An 18,153-nucleotide genomic window follows, 5' to 3' on the forward strand; every position below is an offset into this window, starting at 1 on the left:
AGAATACAATAACACAGTCCGTCTTGACTGGCGCTGCTATTTCTCTAAGATTATAAATAACAATGCTAGTAATCCCAGAGTCTTATTTTCTACGATTGATCATCTGCTAAACCCAGGTAACACAAAGGAATGCTTCCAAAATATTTCCAGTAAAACCTGTGAGGCTATTGCCGTATTTTTCAGTCAAAAAATTTATGATATTAGAGATAACATGGTATATCTCCCCAACACTGCGGATCCTCCTGAGCCCCAGTACTCAGTTATAAACAAATTAAATTCTTTCACCAGGATACATTTACCTGATCTACATAAAATAATCTCGCAACTGAAGCCCTCCACCTGTGTCCTTGACCCAATACCAACACGTTTTTTCAAAGAAATATCGGGCTTGCTAATTGATAATATTCTTGACATAGTAAATTCGTCATTAAATACGGGGTCTTCCCAGACTGTCTTAAGACTGCTGTAGTTAAACCTCTGCTCAAGAAAAATAATCTTTATCCCTTTGCTTTTGAAAATTTTTGACCCATCTCTAACCTCCCCTTCTTAAGTAAAATTCTAGAGAAGGCAGTCATTATGCTGTTAAATGACCACCTCAATAAACATGCTATTCTTGATAAATTTCAGTCCGGTTTTAGAACAAATCACAGCACAGAAACTGCACTTGTTAAAGTAGTAAATGACTTGCGGATAAATGCAGACAGAGGCCATTTATCTGTTCTCATCCTCCTAGATCTGAGTGCTGCATTTGATACCATTGATCACAACATTCTTAGAAATCGCCTTAGTCAATGGGTGGGCCTCTCTGGCACAGTCTTAAATTGGTTTGAATCCTACCTGGCAGAGAGAAAATTCTTTGTTAGTTGTGGTAATTACAACTCAAAGACACATGATATCCGATATGGTGTTCCACAAGGCTCTATCCTGGGTCCGCTGTTATTCTCAATCTACATGCTTCCGTTAGGTCAGATTATCTCAGGTTACAACGTGAGCTACCACAGCTATGCTGATGACACACAGCTGTACTAATCAATAGCACCAGATGACTCAGACTCTCTCGATTCACTAACACAATGTCTTATTTGTATTTCTGAATGGATGAATAGTAATTTTCTCAAGCTAAATAAAGAGAAAACTGAAATTTTAGTGATTGGCAATAATGGATACAATGAGGTTATCAGAAATAAACTTGATGCATCTGGATTAAAAGTCAAGATGGAAGTAAAAAACTTAAGGGTAACTGTTGACTGCAACCTGACTTTTAAATTGCATATTCATCAGATCACTAGGACAGCATTTTTTCACTTAAGAAACATAAGTAAAGTTAGACCTCTTATATCACTGAAAGATGCTGAGAAATTATTTCACGCTTTTGTTTTCAGTTGACTAGATTACTGTAACGCACTCCTCTCAGGACTACCCAAAAAAGACATAAATCGTTTGCAACGAGTGCAGAATGCAGCTGCTAGAATCCTAACTAGGAAAAGAAAATCCGAGCACATTTCTCCAGTTTTGATGTCACTACACTGGTTACCTGTGTCTTTCAGAATTAACTTTAAAATTCTGCTTATCGTTTATAAAGCCTTAAATAATCTCGCCCCATCTTATATATCAGAGTGTCTTACAACCTACTTACATTCCAAATCGTAACCTTAGATCCTCAAATGAGTGTCTGCTTAGAATTCCAAGAGCAAAACTTAAAAGAAGCGGTGAGGCAGCCTTCTGCTGTTATGCACCTAAAATCTGGAATAGCCTGCCAATAGGAATTTGCCAGGCTGATACAGTAGAGCAATTTAAAACACTGCTGAAAACATATTACTTTAACATGGCCTTCTCATAACTTCACTTTAATTTAATCCTGATATTCTGTATGTTCAATTAATTTTAAAAACTATTCATGGTGGCTCTAAAATCCATACTGGCCCCTACTCTCTCTTCTGTTTCTTTTTCCGGTTTCTGTGTGGTGGCGGCCTGCACTACCAACATCTACTCAAAGCATCATGATGCTCCAACATTGATGGACTAAAAGCCAGAAGTCTGCATGACCATCATCATCAAGTCCTTCCGTGAGAACCCTAAATACAAAGAGGACTGTTTCATTTATGTGAGGTAGAAAGCCCAGAGGGGACTGGACAGTCTCATGGTCTGGAATCCCTGCAGATTTTATTTTTTTCTCCAGCCATCTGGAGTTTCTTTGTTTTTTCTGTTCTCCCTGGCCATCGGACCCTACTCTTATTCTATGTTATTTAATGTTGACTTATTTTAATTTCCTACTATGTCTTTTGTTTTTCTATTCTTCATTATGTAAAGCACTTTGAGCTACATTATTTGTATGAAAATGTGCTATATAAATAAATGTTGTATTGTATAGTATTGTATTTGTGTTTATGTCATTCATTTGTGTGCTGAGCCCCCTGCTCTTCATGCTGTACACACATGACTGCGCCCCTGCCCACCACAGCAACACCATCGTCAAATTTGCAGACAACACCACTGTGGTGGGGCTCATCTCTGCGGAGGAAGTGGAGTGGCTGACAGCATGGTGCACTGACAACAACCTGCTCCTGAACACAATTAACACCAAGGAGCTCATTGTGGACTTCAGGAAAAAGAAAACGGACACCAAGCCACTCTACATCAGAGGAGACTGTGTGGAGAGGTTGTCAGACTTCTGCTTCCTCGGAATCCACATCATGGAAGACCTGTCCTGGGATGTGAACACAGCTGAGCTGATGAAGAAGGCTCAGCAGAGACTTTATTTCCTGAGAGTCCTCAGGAAAAATAACATCCCCCAAAAACTGCTGGTGTGCTGCTATCGCTGCTCTATTGAGAGTATCCTGTGCTACTGCCTCTGCGTGTGGTTTTCCAGCTGCACAACAGTGCAGAGGAAAACACTTCAGCGGATCGTAAAGGCAACTCAGCAGATCATCAGCTGTTCTTTAACCTCTCTGGATGAACTGCACAATTCTCGCTGCCTCAGGAAAGCGGAAAACATATTAAAAGACTCCTCACACCCTGCTCATGACATGTTCCAACTGTTTCCATCAGGCAAAAGATATAGGAGCATCAAAACAAAGACTAATAGACTGAATAACAGTTTCTACCCTGTTGCTATTAGTATTAGGGCACTGAATGCCACCTAATCACCTCCAATGAAGCAGTGCAATAGATGACATCTTGTACAATAGTGTTTCATTTGCAATTAAGGTCTTATGTTGAATGTTTGTGTTCTACCTCATTTCTCATTTCTTCTTATCCTTTCCTATCCTTTTGTAATTTTATTTATTTATATTTTGACCCCGCAGGGACTGCACCTAATTTCATTGTATTTGTTACAATGACAATAAAGATATTCTGATTCTGATAAGGATGCTAAGATTTACATTGGGTATAATGAGGATGGACAGGATTAGAAATGAGTAAATTAGAGGGTTAGCTCAGGCTGGATGGTTTGAAGAGATTGCTTTGGTTTGGACTTATGCAAAGGAGAGATGCTGGGTATACTGGAAGAAGGATACTAGGGATGTAGCTGCCAGGCAGGAAGAAGAGAGGAATGCCTAAGAAGTGGTTTATGGATGTGGTGAGAGAGGACATGCAGGTGGTGGGTGTGACAGAACAAGATGCAGAGGACAAGAAAATATGGAAACAGAAGATCCTCTATGGTGACACCTAATGGGAGTAACTGAAAGATGATGAAAACGAAGATTATGCAATGCCAATGTCATATACAGCAAGTTATTTTTTTTTTGGTTAAGGTTGTATTAACTATAAAATAAAAAAAAATTAGTTTCAGTGTGCTAAATATTTTTTAAACATGGTGGGATTGGTTTTATAACCTCCCATAGGCTAGGAGTAACAACTACTACACAAAAATACTATAAGTTAAACTACAAAAAGTAATTGTATCACTGCAAGAAAATTTCAGAAACTGACATCTTCAGTTTGCATTCATTCTTTTAGAAATTACTAGCAAAATACTCGCGCTTCGCAGCAGAGAAGTAGTGTGTTAAAAAGTTATGAAAAAGAAAAGGAAACATTTTAAAAATAACGTAACATGATTGTCAATGTAATTGTTTTGTCACTGTTATGAGTGTTACTGTCATCAAGGATTTAATTATCATTATTTATTCTTTCAATCAGGTTTGTATTTGGAGGACGTGTTGTGTTCAAGTTACATTCTGTGTTTGTCAACCGTTGTAAAGATAACAGGTTTCATTCATCAAAGTGTTCACTACCCAAATCGCTACTCGTGAATCTAAGATGTTTAACAGGCATTCCTGGAATTAACTTGTGGATTTGCCTGCAAATATTTAGCGGCAGCGTGTCTATGAACTTGTGGAATTGCCTGAGAGTATTTAGCGGCAGAGTCTCTATTAAGTTGTGGATTTGCCTGTGAGTATTTAGCGATAGCGTCTCTATGAACTTGTTGGTTTGCCTGCAAGTATTTAGCGACAGCATCTCTATGAACTTGTGGATTTGCCTGCGAGTATTTAGCGACAGCGTGTCTATTAACTTGTGGATTTTTCTTCAAGTATTTGGCGGCAGCGTCACAAAGTTGAGTCCATCTAGCTGCATCAGAAAATATACCACGTCTGATACGCCTCCTTTTTACTGTTTTCTCACAGCTTGGATTGCTGCTGTCATAATCGGTTTGAGTTTCATGGTTTGTTTCAATTACGTTAGTATTTGCAGGACTTGTTGTGTTGAAGTGACATTCGGCATCTGTCAAGCGTTGTAAGCATACAACCGGCTTCATCAATAACTTCGCATCCAGCTTTTGAGAGTTGAAACATTCATAAACATCAAAGTGTCCACTACTCAAATCGTCACCTGTGAATCTAAGATGTTTAATTGGCGGTTCTCCAAAGGTGTAAAACATTTGGCCATTTCAGTGCACTTGAAAACGACAACTGAATAATTCAGCAGCAGCCATCAACTCACATACAGAAGCATAGGTGAAGGGCTTAAGCATTTCACTCTTATAGTGGTCCTGTGTAGTATAATTATCTCCTGTACCGTCATCAGTCCACACCTTGAACCTGTCCCAGTCATTCAATACATAAGACACAATGTTCCTCTGGATATCAAGATTGAGCCTGATATGGCCATGCAATATGTAACACAGAGAATGTAAGAGGCAGGCGGCATTTCCGGGCATGGAAACCACTCGGTAAATGACAGTTCTTTGATCGATAGTGATCACCTCGATAGATATGTTAATGGGGTACGGTTGTAACAGTAAAAGAAATGGATACCTGAACAACGTAAACTAGTCTAAAATACCTACATAATAATTATAAGCATAATAAGCGAACAATAAAACAGCAGAGAATCTGTGGATTAAATAAAAAGGCTGCAGTTATCAGCACAATAAAACAGCGGAGAAGCTGTGGATTAAATAAAAAGGCTGCAGTTATCAGCAAGGAGACATGAATACCATGGCGAAGCAAGGAAGGGAATGAAGAGACTGGAGCGACGGATGGCCTTATATGGGCAGGCAGCCAATTACATGGGAGGCGTGGGGATGGGGGATGCAACTCCACTTCACATGGCGACCGAGCTGCAGGCTATGGACGTATATATGTAAGTAAGTAGGATTCAGTTATGACGGTTATGCGTAGAATTTCGAAATGAAACCTGCTTAACTTTTGTAAGTAACCTGTAAGGAATGAGCCTGCCAAATTTCAGCCTTCTACCTACACAGGAAGTTGGAGAATTAGTGATGAGTGAGTCAGTGAGTAAGTAAGGAATTTGCCTTTTATTAGTATAGATTCTTTATAAGGCTAAAACATTAGATCTGGTTTTGAAGTATATTACAGGTAAAAACTCTATATTCAGATGTATATACATCTATTTAAAACCTGAACAGACTACTCAGCAAACAGCAAAGAGACTAATTTGTTGCCAATTACTTTCCCAAAAAACAGCCATTTTGTGACTCTTAGATTTGTTATTTTACATTTCCCATGGATAAAATTGAGAAGATTGAGCTTGTTAATGATAAGTTAGCAACACAAAAATATCAACAAACAAATTAATAAAGAAAGGGGCTTTTTCCTTATTATTTGCTTGGTATATCTCTCTCTGTCCTGCAAGTGGACTCATCTAGTGTTCAGTTAAGACAATAAGGGTAACAAAATTTGTGCTTCTAGCTTTTCACTAGCATTTTCCTCCAACAGCAAAAATGGCATGTAGAAGAATGATAAGACTCTTATTCTCCAACATTGTTTTCCTTTTCAAATATATCACCTTAGTTGTGCTTATCATGTAAATGTGTAGAATGTGCAGAAAACTATATATAGTGCACATATTTATATTTCTGCACAGGTCCAATCACCTTAAATCAGGTAGTAGCAATGCTACAGTTTGGTACAGTGGATCAGCAAATGTAATAATGTACTGATAGGGTGAGCAGATTAGCCATTCGGGAGAGCTTCAGAGTAGAGTCACTACTCTTCTAGATCGAGATGATCAGTTTGAGGTGGTTTAGGTAGAGCTGTTCCAGGCACATTCCACCAGGCGGAGACCCTGTAGTAGACTCAGGACACGCTGGAGGGGTTATATATCTCAACTGGATTAGAAACGCTTGGGAATTCCCTAGGAACAGCTGGAATCTGTAACTGGGGACTGAGAAGTCTGGTCTGATCTGCTTGGCCCCATGCCACAGCAACCTCCAACATGAAAAGCGGATGAGAAGATGAGATGAGAATAAGGTATTAAGCTCTTAAATATGTGAAAGTGTCAAATAAGTTTTTAAAATTTTATAACAAGTGCTTTTTGAAAATGTTACCTCTAGTTACACATTTCATACTCTGCATCTGTTTGCCCCTGAGGAGAGTACAACCAGACAAGGTTTAATGTATATGTTACCATTAATATGTGAAATTAGGCATTGTGTAATATAGATATCTAATAGTCAAGTGTCTTGTGGTGTAAAAAGTTGTTAAATAGTTTGTTATATTTATTGTATTTATCTATTTCAAAATTAACATTTCAAATTTTCAAACTGGATCATTACAACTATTACTGACTGATAAATTAAATACTAATGTATTTAATGAAAATAAATATACATTTATACACAACATGCATAAGTAAGTGAAATAAAATATATTCTCACATCTCTAGCAGATTCAACAGCAATCCAATTTTGATCATCATCACCAGCAATCAACAAAAGGGGACACTTAATATTTCCCATCTAGAAAAAGAAAGGATGAATTTATTGACTGTGTCCCAATAGCATTATGCATCTGTTTTGTTCAGTGTAGTTTTATCTATCTCTTTATACATTTTGATCAAAATATTAAATGTTTAACATATAATAACATATAAAGTATGAAATGAAAAATTTCATAAAATTAAATGCTGACAAAATAATACTAACACAATACAAATACATTAAAAAAAAGTCAGGGTTTCTGTTATTATTCGTTCTTTTCCAGACTTGGGAGAGTGTAACATACCCATGCATGGGAACACTTCAAAAAAGGAACCAAAAACCTAATGAACAGAAATAGCTAATACAGTATCTAAAAAGGTTAATAATTTCATTAATTGGAAAATGGAGAATAAGTAGTTTTAAGCATATGTTATCTCCCCAATAAACACCACACACAGTAAGAGGGCTAATTTTCACTAGAAATTACTCAATCTGTGATTGTTAAATTGGCTTCAAAACCACAAAAAAAGATTTTTTAGTCCTTGTTTTTCTAAGTTTTACATTAATTTAGTAGCAGTGCTCCTTAACATAAGGTATTATGGTAGTTGAGCGAGGGCTTTGTTTTTTTTTTTAGCAGCAGATTTCCTACAGTGTAAACAAAAAACAGAAAGTCCAGGCTTGTTTTACCAGGGATTGAGAGACGGTTGTAATATTAGCCTTTACATTTAAAGTTATTAAGTGGAGTAATAAGCTGAGAAAAAGTCATTGGAGAAACCATCCTGTACAATTAGACAAATGGCAAGAAAAGCTACTTTAATGAATTCAGACCTTTTTATTTTGTCTGTTAAATTAAAATAGATACCATGCGAGTTTGGACAGCAAGCTTGTTTTAAGTGCAACACCTTACATTTTTAGTTGGAAATAATAAAGGTAAAGATGAATTGGAAACTGCTGCTTAGTGAACAATAAGCTTGTTAGCTTAACAGCAAAAAACTAAATATTTCTTTTACTTATAAACCTGTTAAGCATGTTAGTCTTGTGTCTTTGTGACAAACAACAATATATTTGCAGCTTTTTTTAAATAATTTGTACTGTGTTTATTATTTGTTGCTGTGTGTCATACAGCTTTGGGAAGAAACAAGCACTGCATTATTAAAATGGTAATCCATATTTTACAATTACACTTTAAGAATTATGAATATGTAGCTGATACACAGAAGAATAAAACACATCTGTATAAATATACTGTAGTAAGTGTATATTTTAACAGCAAAAAAAATTGCAGTGCAATTTAAAATTGAAAAAAAATTGAAATCAAAATTGCCTGATCAAGAAACATGAAAAGTGATTGGTATCGACCTTAAAAAACCTGATTGGAAAACGCCTAGTTGAGAATATTCTTTGTAATAAACTGCTCAAAAAAATTAAAGGAACACTTTGAAAACACATCAGATCTCAATGGGAAAAAGAAATCCTCCTGGATATCTACACTGATATAGACTGGGTAATATGTTAGGAACGAAAGGATGCCACATCGTTTGATGGAAATGAAAATGATCAACCTACAGAGCCCTGAATTCAAAGACGCCCCAAAAATCAGAGTGAAAAAATTATGTGGCAGGCTAGTCCATTTTGCCAAAATTTAATTGCAGCAACTCAAAATTGTACGCAGCACTTTGTATGGCCCCTGTGTTCTTGTATACATGCCTGACAACATCGGTGCATGCTTGTAATGAGATGATAGATGGTGTTGTGGGGGATCTCCTCCCAGATCTGGACCAGGGCATCACTGAGCTCCTAGACAGTCTGAGGTGCAACCTGGTGGCATTGGATGGACCAAAACATAATGTCCCAGAGGTGTTCTATTGGATTTAGGTCAGGAAAGTGTGGTGGCCAGTCAATGGTATCAATTCCTTCATCCTCCAGGAACTGCCTGCATACTCTCACCACATGAGGCCAGGAATTGTTGTGCACCAGGAGCCACTGTACCAGCATAGGGTCTGACAATGGGTCCAAGGATTTCATCCTGATACCTAATGGCAGCCAAGGTGCCTTTGTCAAGCCTGTAGCGGTCTGTGTGACCCTCCATGGATATGCCTCCCCAGACAATCATTAACCCACCACCAAACTGCTCATGCTGAATGATGTTACAGGCAGCATAATGTTCTCCATGGCTTCTCCAGACCCTTTCACTTCTGTCACGTGCTCAGGGTGAACCTGCTCTCATCTGCAAAAAGCACAGGGCACCAGTGGTGCATCTGCCAATTCTGGTATTCTATGGCGAATGCCAATCGAGCTGCATGCTGCTGGGCAGTGAGCTCAGGGCCCATCAGAGGACATGGGGCCCTTGGGTCACCCTCATGAAGTCTTTCTGGTTGTTTGGTCAGAGACATTCACACCAGTGGCCTGCTGGAGGTCATTTTGTAGGGCTCTGGCAGTGCTCATCCTGTTCCTCCTTGCCCAAAGGAGCAGATACTGGTCCTGCTGATGGGTTATGGACCTTCTATGGCCCTCTCCAGCTCTCCTAGAGTAACTGCCTGTCTCCTAGAATCTCCTCCATGCCCTTGAGACTGTGCAGGGAGACACAGCAAACCTTCTGGCAATGACACGTATTGATGTGCCATCCTGGAGAAGTTGGACTACCTGTGCAACCTCTGTAGGGTCCAGGTATCGCCTCATGCTTCCAGTAGTGACACTGACTGTAGCCAAATGCAAAACTAGTGAAGAAACAGTCAGAAATGATGAGGAGGGAAAAATGTCAGTGGCCTCCACCTGTTAAACCATTCCTGTTTTGGGGGTCATCTCATTGTTGCCCCTCTAGTGCATCTGTTGTTAATTTCATTAACACCACAGCAGCTGAAACTGATTAACAACCCCCTCTGCTACTTAACTGACCTGATTAATATCCCATAAGTTTCATTGACTTTATGCTATACTCTGATTAAAAAGTGTTTCTTTAATTCTTTTGAGCAGTATATAAAACATGTATGAATTTAGTTTAAAAGTGTTTAGCAGCATATTGACATTAGTACTGATAACTGCTTGTGTAGCTAATAACCCTATGGGCTTTCTGCATATGTTCCATGCATAACATTCACATAGACTTATATTTAAGTGGTAATTCAGATTTCACCTGTAATTTTGCCATTTTAAATTATATGGAGAAGGAAAATTGTGGCTAATTCAAGGTGCACCCATCCACTTCCTTTAGTGGTAGTGTTCTAACTGATATGCCACGTTATCAGTCTCTTGCTTATTTAATCCATACTGTTTTTTTACTTCACTCTATACTTTACAGCCACATTCCTTGTTAATTCTGGTAAAATAATTCACATGACATTGAAATAATTTGTTTTAACATGTTGCAATAATAAATAGGCTGAACAAAGAAAAATAAAATGCATGAAAATACATGTGTTTTCAATAAAAGCAATTTTAACCTTAAACTGCTGCACTAGAAGTATTACATAGTTACTGCATTTAAACATGCATTAAGTAGCACAGCAGTTGGATACTTTAGGTAACTTTCATATTCAACAAAAATTCAAAAAAAGTATAGTATAATGGCTGTTGTTGCAGCCTCACAGATCCAGTGTACTCTGTTAGACAATCATACACAATTATTGTCTGTGTAGGGCTTATATATTCATTACAACTCTATATGGGCTTTCTCTGGATACCCCAGTCTTCCTCATATTTTCTCAAAGATGTGCAATTGGCAAATCTAAACTGTCCCAATTAGAGTAATCATGTATGTTAATATTCTCCATGTTTCTTGTGCTTGACTCTACCAGCTTAGGTTTAGGACACTGCCTACCCTGACTAAAAATAAATTGGTAATCATACAAGTACACACATACACATTAATGAAATGTTGGATTGATCTCAGAACACAATAACTCTATTTTTTTCCTTAAGAAACTGCTTTCATTTAAAGTGGGACGTGACATTCTTCACATCATCTACAACTCTGTGATGGCCAGTATAATTTTCTACGCTACGGTGTGCTGAGCTGGTAACATCACTTCAAGAAAGGCCAAGCCGAATCAATAAGCTAATAAAAAGAGCAGGCTCAGCTATAGGACCCACCTGGAGGTAGCAGTGAAAGAGAGAATTAAAAAGAAAAAAAAAAACTGAGTGCCATTATGAACAATGATGCAAATCCTCTCTATGACACACCAACACTGAAGACTTTCAGCCAAAGAATTATTCAGCAGAAGTGTGTCAAGAAACACTACTGGGGCTCCTTTATGCCAACAGCAATATGTCTGCATAATGCCTCCATGTGTCTGCCATGGCAGAAGTTTTCTTGCTTTTTAATTTTCTTCTTCGTTTAGACCAATGTGTGTGTGTGTGTGTATTTATTTATGTATTTACTTACTTATCTACTTATTTATGCATTTATCTATTTAAAGAGTTTCTGCAAAAAGCCAAAATTTCACTGGGGAAAAATAAGTTGTATCTAATCTAATCTAAAGGTCTAGTTAAAGTATCCTAAAGTAAATGAAAACTTTTCAGCAATTTAGTAAATAACCACCACATATAAAATGCATTACCCCATGGTATTTAAGATATTAATGTAGATAGCTTGTGAAAAACAGCAATCTCTTAAATTACATTGTTTATCTATCCGTCCATATTTTAAGCCACTTATTCAGTTCATGGATAAAGGGAGCAAGTGCCAGCAGCAATGGGAATCAGTGAGCTAATTGCAAACTGGTGGACATTTTAAGCACTCAGCAGGATTTCCAACTAAATACTGTAAACTGCAGTAACATAAAAAATAAACAGCATTAAAAGAACTTAATGAGATTAGAATGTGGCACTTGCATTTTAATCTCTGTATTATAAAATTATTAGTTAATAGCTAAAATAATTCTTGTCGTTTGAAAAGTTTATTTTGGTCATAATTTATACTTGTCTTTGGAAAAATGAAGTAACAGACACAATTCAATTCAGGTGCATTTCCTGTATGTTTTTAATGCACATAGGTTTAGGCAATTTTATGTACAAATTTCACATGCATCTACCTTTTATTTCAGGTTTAAATACAGTTCTCAAGTTAAAAAAAAATCCCATTATATGGAGTACAGACATTTGCATCAGCTATGTGACATGCTGTGGCGATTGGGTAGTACAATGCCCACTTTGCCAATTATGTTTGCAATCATGCAATGCTAAATGGAAACTGCAGTGCTAAAAATGCATTAAAGAAAAAAAGTCTGATTTAGTGTCAAATGCTAATTTGGGGTAATTTGGGGCATTCATAAGAAATGTAATTATTTAGTAGTAGAAGTACACAATAAACAAGAACAGTTTCATCAAATATTTGAAATATAAACATTTAAATTGAAGCATAGATTTTAAAAGTCTAAATAGTCACAATTATAATTCTTAATGTAAATTATTTAATCTGTCACCTGCTACAGCTCTGTTTTAACTCTAAAGCATAGCAATTGCAACATATTCAAAGAGATCAGTAGAAAGCTATTTGATTGTAATCATTCTCTCGTCAATGTATAATTTACATACTGGCAAAATTATAGTATTCACAAAAATATCAGGCTTAAAGCAAGCAAGTAGTTAAGCATTCTATTATTCATGTCAAAGCTGTTGTTCTTTGTTATATTTTGTGGAAAACAGATAAATGTAATTTTTTACTAAAGAAACTTATGATAATTTGTTGACAGATTTGGGTGCCTTCTCAAACATACAAAAGGCACACACAAAAATAATTTAACTTACTTTAACTTTGTTACTTGGATCAGCAAGTCTATGAAGATTAAAATCTTTCCAAATGAGGTGATTATTTTCATCAATCTTTGTTTTTCCAGCATTTCTGTAAATATATTAGGATGATTCATAATGTACATATTAGAAAGAAAATAGACATTTTCAGTACATACACATTTTTAAGACTTCAACTGTACAAACATAAAATATTAAAAATAAATAAAAAACATCCTTATTTTACTACTTTTAAAAACAAAAATCTATACACTGAAAATGAATTAAAAGTAGTAAAAAATAAAAATACCTTTCTTTAACTGCCTTAAAAAAATCTATATATTGAACCTTCAGTTTTAAGTACTTCCCTTTTTATGAGCTTAAGATAAGAACCAGCCATGAATGGAAGCCAGCCCATCACAGCAATACACCAGAACATTTGGAGTTACAAATTCACCACTTACATTGTAGGGACTAGAGACTCACACTCTCAGCTCATGGTACATTAGGTACAAAACAGTTGACTAGGGAAGGGCACTGGAACACAGATACAGTACCATATTATTCCCATTTGCACAATAAAGAGGTATCACATTGAAGATCCTGCAAAGAACAATAGCTATGTTGGAGCTATCCTGACCTTTTGTATATCCTATTCAATTCTCGCAGCATGTTAAAATGTAAAATTATGCAAATGTTCCCAGCAAGTTCACTTATATTACATAATTTTAGCAGGTCTGGATCAGTCGCTATACACTCCTATGATAGCCATTTCAGTCTGTCATCCCCTACGAATCTCTTACTCACCGTAATAAAATCAAATCAGCCAAAAGGTTTGATTTTGCCTTAAGTCGTAAGGGGTTTAGTTCAACAGTGGCAAATTATTCACTTATGCTTAGAGGTAGAGGTATCTACTGTTTACCAATAACAGTGTTTAGAGTCCAAGATACTTTAAAAAACATTGCTCTCTAGAGTTAGAAAATCTCATCATTAAATGCAGATCTTTTTATTTGCTGAGAGAATTTGCCTCCATTGTCACTGGAGCTGTTTATATTCCACAACATAGAAACTTAGGCTATGTACACACTAATACATCTTCATTTAAAAACTGCATTTTAAATGAAAATGATCTCCATTTACAGTATCATTATCACCTCATTTACAAAAGTACCTAGGCCCACACTAAAAGAAAAGAAAACACATATGACGTAGATGTTTACCTACACTGGGCATTATATTCTCTTGTGTTTTACGTACTTTCAAGACAATCAGGACTCTGATAGCACATTAATAGCATAGAAAAAGACAGAAATTATTAATGGATCATCAGCAAATTGGCCCAAAGTGACGTTAATATGCTGAATACAGTTGAAAGTAACAGTCCTCAGAACTGGTCATCTTGTCATTAAATTAAAATAACTGCAAATGTTAAAGCAACAATAAAAAAAGTGATCAGCTCTATGTTCATTTGCAAGAGGACTGATTAAAAGCAGTTCACACCAATCATAGTGTCTTACACCAAACAACATTTGTAAAACTATCACAATAGAGAAATAAAATAAATACATGCATGTGTGTGCCTAATAGTCTCTTTATTGCATTGTGCTTTCATGTCTCTGTCCTGTAAAGTTGTGAGATCAGCTTCATTCTACACTTCTCCAATTCATTAAGCAGGATGTTATTACTTTTGCTGTGAAAACTGCTCTTCCTTAATGAACGGATCAAATTTAGTAATAAACATGGATAAAAAATATAGTCAGATGTCAGTCATTATCCAACCCTCTATATCCTAACACAGGGTCACAGTGGTCTGCTGGAGAAAATCCCAGCCAACACAGGGTGCAAGGCCAGAACAAATCCTGGGCGTGGCACCAGCCCACCACAGGACACACACACACAGGACAATTTAGGATCGCCAATGCACCTAACCTGCATGTCTTTGGACTGTGGGAGGAAACCAGAACACCCAGAGGAAACCCACGCAGACACGGGAGGAACTCCATGCAGGAAGTGAACCCAGGTCTCCTTACTGCGAGGCAGCAGCGCTACCACTGTGCCACCGTGCCGCCCTAGTCAGATGTATTATTTACAATATGATTTTCACAGGGCTTTTATTATTCTTATAGGAAGCACTGTCTAAATTCTATATTATGAAACTTTTTGCTAATACTTTGACATCATTATTCAGTAATGAGTTTGTAAGCAGGTGGTTTACCTTTAATGGTTTTCAGAATTAAAAAAAGACAATTTGAAAAGGTATTTGTTCAATACCAAATTTAATTATGTTTGTTCCGAGTGTGTGCAATTTGGCACTTTAATTTTGGCTCTTATGTAATGTCTTTAGCCTTTGACAACAAATCTTGTCAACAATTCTAAAACAAGAATGTGATTCATTTTTATTGTGTAATGTTTTAAAATGTTCCCCGCTGATAACAATAAAAAAGTCTGATTTACAAGGCTGTTTTTATTAAATTAATTTAGGTTTCCCACTGGCTGTGTTTTGTGTTTTTTTCCACAGATGGCATAGTCACTGTATAATGGTATAACAGAATGGTTAGAAAGTCAAATAAGCACAAATGGCAGTAGAAGTGTTTAGGAAGTCCTTCAGTTAATTACAGACAAGAAAGTGAAACATATTGTGTCTGATGATGACCCCTCACTTTTGCACTAAGGAAAACTATTCTAAGCAAGTTTTCAAACTGAAAGCAAAACTGAACAGCAGACTAAACTGAAACAATCAAATGTGTGTCTTGCCACTGTTACCATTCAAGGGCTTGATGTAAAATTTCTTCACAATATAGCAAATCGTTAAAAGATCATATTTTTTATTTTCTCTGACAGAAAGCAGTTGTTGAAGCTGAATGACAACTTCTCTTAAGTTCCTTGCCTAAAGTATGGGCACTCTACGGGGCTACAGTTTATCACTGTTCTTTTATTCATTGTACAGAGGTTATGAAGCAAATACAGAGACTGGTATGTGCTGCTTCTAATACTGAAGGTTAGTTTTCTATACTGAATCATAAAGCCATTGATATTATATTTGTTCTTTTACACATTTACACCTGGTAAATGACTTAGATTAAGATCAGGAAATCAACACTTCATAAAAGTACTTACCACTAAAATGAATTTAAGATATTAACATTAACAGCCTTCTACATTAATTCTACACTAATCTGATGACTATGTCAGAGTCCATACATCCATTTTCTCTTTTCTACTCTACTTGTTCAGTTTAGAGTTGTGGGAAGCAGTGTGTTTAGGCATACAGTCATACTTATGTTTGTATAGATATTTTATCTGTGGACATTTTAACAAATAAGATTATATGCAACTGATATTAGTACAGCAGAAAAGTATCTTACCATTAGATATTGAGTGAATAAATATGTTGTGGGGAGCTGGTGTCTACTCAGACAGTAACCATTAAGTGAGAGAACACCTTGGATTGGGCAAAGGTCCACTGCAGGCATACTCCCATACTTGATATTTTATCTGTATTAATTTTAACAAATGGTTATATGAACCTGATATAGTTAACAGCAAAAGAGTAAACCTTTCCATTAAATATTCAATGATTAAATATGTTTTTTAAAATCATTCTTTAATAAAACCAATATCCCAATGTCTCTCACAAAAATTTAATATAGGATAAAATTTTAAATATACTGTAACTCACACTTCTATATCAGCAAGGACGTCAGCAATCGAACCATCAATTTTAACAGAATGGGTTCCACTGATACAAACCAAACATTTAGGCTTAAAAACAAGAACAAAAAGGTAAATTAAATTATGAACATGTTCAGTTAGGCATTACAATTTAATCACTGTCATTACTAAGAGTTATTGTTAACAAACAGGGATTATTTTTCACAGAGTTGGCGTTGAGCTTTAAGATGGTTGACAATATATTCAGAGTAAGTGTTTAGACTGAAAGAGTAAAGATGGCCCATTGATTTCAGCATTTACACTGCGGCTAAGGACTGTTACATTGTTCATCAGGTAAAAAAACATCATTTATTTTTTAGATGAAAAGTTTGGCAGTCCTTATGACCAAGTGCTTGTGTTCTATTGGAATTAGTACTGGGGTAATGGATACCTTGACCAAGCCATGCTCTTATGTTATATTCACCATGCAGCTAAAAGTGACTCAATTGTGACTTTTGGCTCATATCTGATTTTTGTTGGACTGTTCAAAATTGATTTTGCAAGCAATTGAATTTGAGTAATGATAGGTATCTAACCTGAAAGTGCCATGTGTGGACAAACTAATTTGTCAGGCATGTGCAACCTGATAGGTTCAGGATCACCTCAAAAAAATCAATCGTTTTGAAAAATTTCAATCTGGTTTCCGAACTTCTCACAGTACAGAGACAGCCCTGGTCAGAGTCACCAATGACCTCCTGATAGCTACTGACCAGGTCTCTCCATCACTCCTTATCCTCCTGGACCTCACAGCTGCATTTGATACAGTAGATCATACTATTCTTCTTCATCGTCTTTACTATATAATTGGACTATATGGCATTGCTGTGGCCCTGGGGGGTGCAAAATCTCATACCCACACTGTCACCTGTGGGGTCCCACAAGGATCAGTCCTTGGGCCGACCCTTTTTAATATCTATATGCTACCCCTGGGCCACATCATCCGCAAGCATGGAGTTTCATTCCACTGTTATGCCAATGATACGTAGCTCTATGTGAGACTAGATTCAACTTCTCTTACACCTCCATCAACTCTTTCCTCTTGCTTGGATGAGATTGAGGCCTGGATGTCCAAGAACTTCCTCAAGCTGAACAGCACTAAAACTGAAGCTCTTTTAATTGGCACTCCCTATCAACCTCGTTCCTCTGTAAATTGTATTTCCTTTTCTGACCGTACCATTACCTTCTCCCCTTATGTTACAAATCTGGGTGTCAAGTTAGACTCCCATCTGTCTTTTGATACAAATGTCCATCACCTTTGTAAAATTGCATTCCTTCATCTCCAAAACATAACCAAACTCCGTCCCTACCTCTCCCTCTGTGATGCTGAAAAGCTGGTTCATGTCTTTGCTTCATCTAGGCTTGATTATTGTAATGTACTCCTCATCAGGATCCCCAACAATAGCCTTCAAAAGCTCCAACAAATTCAGAATAGTGCTGCAAGAATCCTGATGAGAGTGAGGAAATATGCACACATTTCACCAATCCTTCGGTCACTTCATTGGCTCCCTATTCACCTCTGTATCGAATACAATCTCTTTTTGTTTACTCACCAG

At 36.7% G+C, this 18,153-nt stretch overlaps 1 pseudogene; it reads right to left on the reverse strand.

Annotated features, from left to right (window-relative positions):
* LOC120533932 overlaps positions 1 to 18,153 on the reverse strand; it is a 60,627-nt pseudogene that overhangs the window by 9,843 nt on the left and 32,631 nt on the right.

The sequence above is a fragment of the Polypterus senegalus genome, chromosome 8 (genome assembly GCF_016835505.1).
Source record: "Polypterus senegalus isolate Bchr_013 chromosome 8, ASM1683550v1, whole genome shotgun sequence".
Classification (NCBI taxonomy): domain Eukaryota; kingdom Metazoa; phylum Chordata; class Cladistia; order Polypteriformes; family Polypteridae; genus Polypterus; species Polypterus senegalus.